The sequence below is a fragment of the Gossypium hirsutum genome, chromosome D10 (genome assembly GCF_007990345.1).
Source record: "Gossypium hirsutum isolate 1008001.06 chromosome D10, Gossypium_hirsutum_v2.1, whole genome shotgun sequence".
NCBI lineage: Eukaryota > Viridiplantae > Streptophyta > Magnoliopsida > Malvales > Malvaceae > Gossypium > Gossypium hirsutum.
The window spans coordinates 1,667,698-1,674,221 of NC_053446.1; positions in this window are offsets into that span (position 1 = coordinate 1,667,698).

The window sequence follows — 6,524 nt, forward strand, 5'->3', positions numbered from 1 at the left end:
CCGAAAACCTTAAGTAAACCCTCACAAAGATAAGAAATAAATTATAAACAAAGGATACCTCTTAAAGACTAATTTACAACAATATAGGCCACTCAAATGATTTTACATCACTTGAAAGATTTAAAGAAATAATTACACAAGTGGGCGCATGAGAAAACATGAGAAATACAATAAAAAGATTTGAATTATGCACAATAAACTTAGTAAGCTTGTTTATTATCTTGTACTGAGTGTTCGCGAACTCTTTTTATATCCTCTTAGTGATTTGTAGTCGTTAGAGACATTAATTCGAGCATTAAATTGAATTGTAGGGGCATAAGTATTGGTACATTGGTCTTCGAAGTCCAATTCCTCCCTTAAAAATATGATAGTTGAACCTGTGAGTATCGCATGAAAGATGGAAATGGTTCAATACCTCATTAGTGTAGCTTTTAGAGAAATTATCCGTTACTGTCTTTTTTTTGGGTTTTACTTTATTTATAATTTTTAATTTTAAAACTTATACAACAACATTTTACTTTTCTTGAAATTGTCATATAAGATTTTACATGCCATTTATTAGTTAAATTAAGGGCTTGAATAATGGCAATGCTTGATTGATTTAACATAGATAGTTTTTAGATGTAATTAGAATGTTTTGAAATTCGGGGCCACTTTAAAATGAGAGACATAGTTTGCGGATGTGTGGTGCAATCAAGTCAAAATATTATGAATAATTTATGAAAAGAGATAAATATCAAATTTATACATGAACTTTGGTCCAATGTGGAATTTGATACATGAACTTTAATTATACACCTAGACCTCAAATTGTGGTTCAAATATATAAATGAATGTTTGATTTTGATTCAATTATACACATTTAAAAAATGAATACGTACATTTATTTTCATATGTATGGCATTACATATTAGATCAAAATTCATGTATGCTTTGATATTTATTCCATTACTAATGATATAAAATGAAATTAGTTTTATCTATTTTTGGCCATTCTAATAATTAACATCACTAAACCTAATTTTCAATAATTATAGGATTGTCGAACTTAAAAATCGTGTGATTAGTGGCTAAGTTTAAAATTAAAAGAGAATTAATTGTTGTACGATATGGTAATTTACTAGTATTAATAGGCTAATCATGATTATAAACATATTGCATCTCTCCATTACTAATTACATTTTCTCTCTCTCTCTCTCTCTCTCTCTCTCTCTCTTTAAAAAAATTCATGTTTAATAAACACAGCGGCCACATTTTGAGAAAGAAATGGCACGCCAACTTGTTGTTCTTGCTTTGGTTTTGATTGTCCTCGCCGGTGTACTTTTTCCCGACGCGTCAGCTGCCGGTGGCAGCCTTGCAAGTGCACCAGCTGAAGCTTCTGTAGGTGGCAGTGCTGTTAGTTCCTCCCCTACCTCTCAGCCTACCACTCCAAGTCTTAGCGGTGATATCCCTATTGGTGATCCATAGAATAATTCTCAAGGAAATGCCGACAAATCATTAAACAAATTGCCATTTAAAAACATGGTGGGGTTTTGGAAAATAAAGAATTAGTTCTATAAATAGAATGTTATGTTTTTCATTCAGTTTATGAACTGTTTTTCATATATATGATTTCACTTACAACATTATACTCTTAACAAATCTACTAAAATGAGTAGATTGCTGAACTGTGTTTTTTTTGTTTTGAATTATGAAAGGATGGTAAAGCCCTAAAAGTAACACGACTAGCGCGATTTGATTTCCGGCCATATCTAGAGCGGGGAATACCTTAACCACAAGTCAACACATTTAATTCGGTGAACTGTGTTTTAAGTATTAATTATAATAATAGTGAAAGCATTAATTGAGTAAACAAAGAAAGAAGCCATCAGTGGTTAAGAATGGCGGTTGGAATTTGGTATTAGTAATGCTCCCATTACGTAGTAATTTTTATATTAAGAATAAAAGACATATAAATAACGGCATCTGACCAAAGTACTAATAAATAATAGAGAATATTTCACTACCAAACTTTAAATAATGTTGATCTTCTCACCCTAGCAGTAGCCAAGGTTGTAGCCATACCATTATCTTTCATATAAACCAATGCGAATTTAACACAAACCAGTTGGTGTCACAACTCCATACCGCTTCCTTAATCTCTTCCATCGTGAAAGATAACTCGAGTTTCGCTGCATCTCCCTCGAATATTTCTTAAACTTCAAATCCATATCCATGATCCATTCTCTCTACAAGCAGCTAAAGGAATTACTGAAGGAATTGAACATTTTTTCCTTCAACAAGTTTGTGTCATTGCACCATGAATCCCCGAATTTTAAACAATGCGCCATCTTCTTGAATTGCAATTGAAAATACAAGTTTAAAGGTATTTTTTAACACAGTAAATATTAACTATGTTTAAAGCTCGATATACACCAAGAGGAGGGATGGATTGATGTTTTAAAATTTTTGAAAAAAATATGGAAAAGGAAAATCAACATGAGGATTTATAGTGGTCCGACCCCTATTGTCTACCTCCACTACCATAAGTTGCCAGAACTAAAGATTTTTCTAAATTCACTAATTTGAAAATTTCAAGGACAATGTTTAACCTTTAAAATCACTATATTTTAAGTAGGCAAGATAGAGCTGTTTCCCCTTAAGGTTTTCTACCGAAAACCTTAAGTAAACCCTCACAAAGATAAGAAATAAATTATAAACAAAGGATACCTCTTAAAGACTAATTTACAACAATATAGGCCACTCAAATGATTTTACATCACTTGAAAGATTTAAAGAAATAATTACACAAGTGGGCGCATGAGAAAACATGAGAAATACAATAAAAAGATTTGAATTATGCACAATAAACTTAGTAAGCTTGTTTATTATCTTGTACTGAGTGTTCGCGAACTCTTTTTATATCCTCTTAGTGATTTGTAGTCGTTAGAGACATTAATTCGAGCATTAAATTGAATTGTAGGGGCATAAGTATTGGTACATTGGTCTTCGGAGTCCAATTCCTCCCTTAAAAATATGATAGTTGAACCTGTGAGTACCGCATCAAAGATGGAAATGGTTCAATACCTCATTTGTGTAGCTTTTAGAGAAATTATCCGTTACTGTCTTTTTTTTGGGTTTTACTTTATTTATAATTTTTAATTTTAAAACTTATACAACAACATTTTACTTTTCTTTAAAATGTCATATAAGATTTTACATGCCAGTTATTAGTTAAATTAAGGGCTTGAATAATGGCAATGCTTGATTGATTTAACATAGATAGTTTTTAGATGTAATTAGAATGTTTTGAAATTCGGGGCCACTTTAAAATGGGAGACATAGTTTGCGGATGTGTGGTGCAATTAAGTCAAAATATTATGAATAATTTATGAAAAGAGATAAATTTACTCTTTCGGGTATAAAATAGCCATTGAAATACTGTAATCGGGGATGAAAAATCAATAAAAAGAGAGGACTATGATTTTCACAGCAAAGTCGAATATTCAAAATAGAGAGTAAAACTGATCAAAAGGTTGAGATTTACAGCTTTTATTTTTTTATTTTTATTTTTATTTTTTACAAACAAATAATATAAGAGATAAAAACGGAAAGAACGAGGGTAAAAAAGAGGTTTACCTTGCGACGCCTCTACATCTGCGCGAAGAAAGCCAACAAGCCTCTTTGGGGTGCTGCTCCAACCACCATTCGCGGTGGTTTCGCGACGACGGTGGAAAGGCACAAAAGCTAGGGCCGAAACCCTAGCAAAGAAAGCAAAGAGATTTTTTTTCTGGTTACAAATGATCTTTTCATTTTTTTTTAAAATTTTCAGTTTAAATAAAAACACCGAAACGGCGCCGTATCGTTAAGGCAGGATCCGCGCGTTGACTCGACCCACAGGTAGGATCTGCGCGTTCCTGCCCTAAAAGGGTAATTTGCGCATTTGGTCCTCCCTTCTTGCTATATTGTTTAATTAAGTTTTTCTCTTCTTTTAAAATTGGGCCCAGAAATTTTACCGTTAGGGCATTTTAGCCCACATTGCTGCACACCGTTTAGGGGAAATGGATTATTTCCATTTAGGACCCTCATATAATGCGCGCATCGCAATTCGGCCCTCCATTTTGTTTTAATTACGTTTTCTTTGCAATTCATTTGATTTTTTAAGAAAATTGTTATTTATTCTCATTATTATTATTATTAATTTTTATTATTATTTTTATTTTTATATTCATGCGCATGCATCGTTTTTTATGTAATATATTATTTTATATATGGATGCTTATATATATATTTTATACATATGTTTTTGTTTTTTGTTTTATTTTCTAACTTTTATTTACATATATATACTTTTATATTTAGTTTCAAAATATTTTTTTTGTAAATATGTATGTACATATATATATATTTATAATTTTATTACATCTTTTGTGACTTATATATATTTTTATATTTTTCTTATGTTCATAAGTGTATTGTTTTTTTTATATTCATATTAATGTATATATTATGTGCCTTTTATTCTTTATATTTTGTTTATTTTCTTCATTTGATTATTAATTCATGTTTTCGTTTATATGTTAAAAAAGAATGTTTTTTATTTGTTTGATATTTTTCATGTGATTATTTTTATTATGTATATTAATTTCGCTTATTGATTTATTTATATTAGTGACATGTCATTAATGTATTTATTATTGTTGTATTTATTATTATAGCATTTGTACATACAATATAACGTTATATCATCTTTTACTCAAATTTAAAAATAGAAAATTTTCAAAATTGAGATAATGCTCGTATTTAGGATTTTCAAGGAAATTGAGCCCTAACGTATTAGGTTCCGATTTTCTTCGTTAAATCTAACGATCGAGCATTTCTCTTTAATCAAAAAATAAAAACTCATTATTGGGAATTCAACATGTTGTGTCCTAACGTATTAGATGTGACGCACTGATTTCTCGAAATGGAGATTTTTTAAAAATAATAAAGGAAATATTCTGAGTTTGGGATTTTAAAGGAATTGTGTCCTAACATATTGGGTGTGATTTCTTAAATTTTGGATAAGTGGATGTTCTTTTAAAGTAAAGGAAATATTCCGAGTTTGAGATTCTAAAGGAATCGTGGCCTAACGTATTGGGTGTGATTTCTTAAATCTTGGATAAGTGGATGTTCTTTTAAAGTTTTATTGTACAAGTATTTTGGCCCGATTCATTTTGGGGAAAATTAGAATGCTGTGCCCTAACGCATTGGGTGTGGTATCTTCTTTCTTTGAAATAATAAGGGTCTTAATACGTAGCCTTTTAAGTTTTTCTAAGGATTACGTTTTTTCCAAATTCTCGACCTTAAGACACTAATTAATTAACTAGGTACCAATTTTGGGCGTTACGAGGGTGCTAATCCTTCTTCGTACGCAACTGACTCCCGGATCCGTTTTTCTAAAACTCGTAGACCAAAGCCTTTTTTTAGGTGATCCAATCACACTTCAATAAAATATTGGTGGCGACTCCCATTTATTTTTATTTTTTTAAAGTCGACAACCTAAAATTTTTTGTTTTTTTAAAAACATGGTTTCGACAGCTTGGCGACTCCACTGGGGACTTTTGAGAGTCGAGCCACAAAGTTGATTAATTCTTTTCTTATAGTCGAGAAAATATTTTTTATAAAAAAAACTCATGACATCCTTCATTATCTTCTTGTTTAAATATTGTTTACATTATACATTTCATTAGCTGAACAGTTTTACCCTTTTAAGTGGGAGTGAGAAGCTATGCCTTTGTGAGGTTTTTACCTTCGTGTAGGGTAGTGGATTGCTTCCGAGATACATCCGTACCTATGTCTTCGTGAGATTTTCATCTCCGTGCAGCCATAGGGAAATGTATTCTCCTAAACCAAACTCGATCCATATGAGCCTATAATGGGTGAGGGTTGAAGAATCTGCTGGTTCGGGTGCCTTTACTTTAAAACCGAACCGCATATAATAAGCCTTAGAAGCTTGTCTTAGGTAGAACTACACTAAACCCTAGTAGATGTCCTAATAGACATTTTACTCTTCCTTGATTATATGCTTGTATTGGATACTGACTTTTGTGTTTTATTTTGATTGCATAACATGGCATTTCATTTCATCATTAAAAAAGAGGTGTTGATTCACGTTCAGTTGCTAAGTAGAGAGCTGGTCATAAGAAAATGGGTTTCTTGATAAAGTAGATGACATTATGGTTGTCCGAATATGGTCCAAGAACACATGATAAGAGAAGGAGGATGATTTAATGGAGGACTACACGACTATGGCTCCGTTGCCCAAGGATTCAAGATGACAAAGATTATTTGAGAGTTGCTGAACCTTCTTAAAGAGAAGCCAATGAGCATCACGAGGATGAGCGAACAACATGTTACGGCTCGGAACAAGCAGAAAGGAGATAGAAGAGACGTCCTTTTTGAAAAACTCAGGAGATTTATCTTAACGCTCGAATGAAGAAAAGGATCGAGTGTCTTCGCCTATGAGGGCAAGGTCGTATAAATATTCATTTTATGTAAAGAGA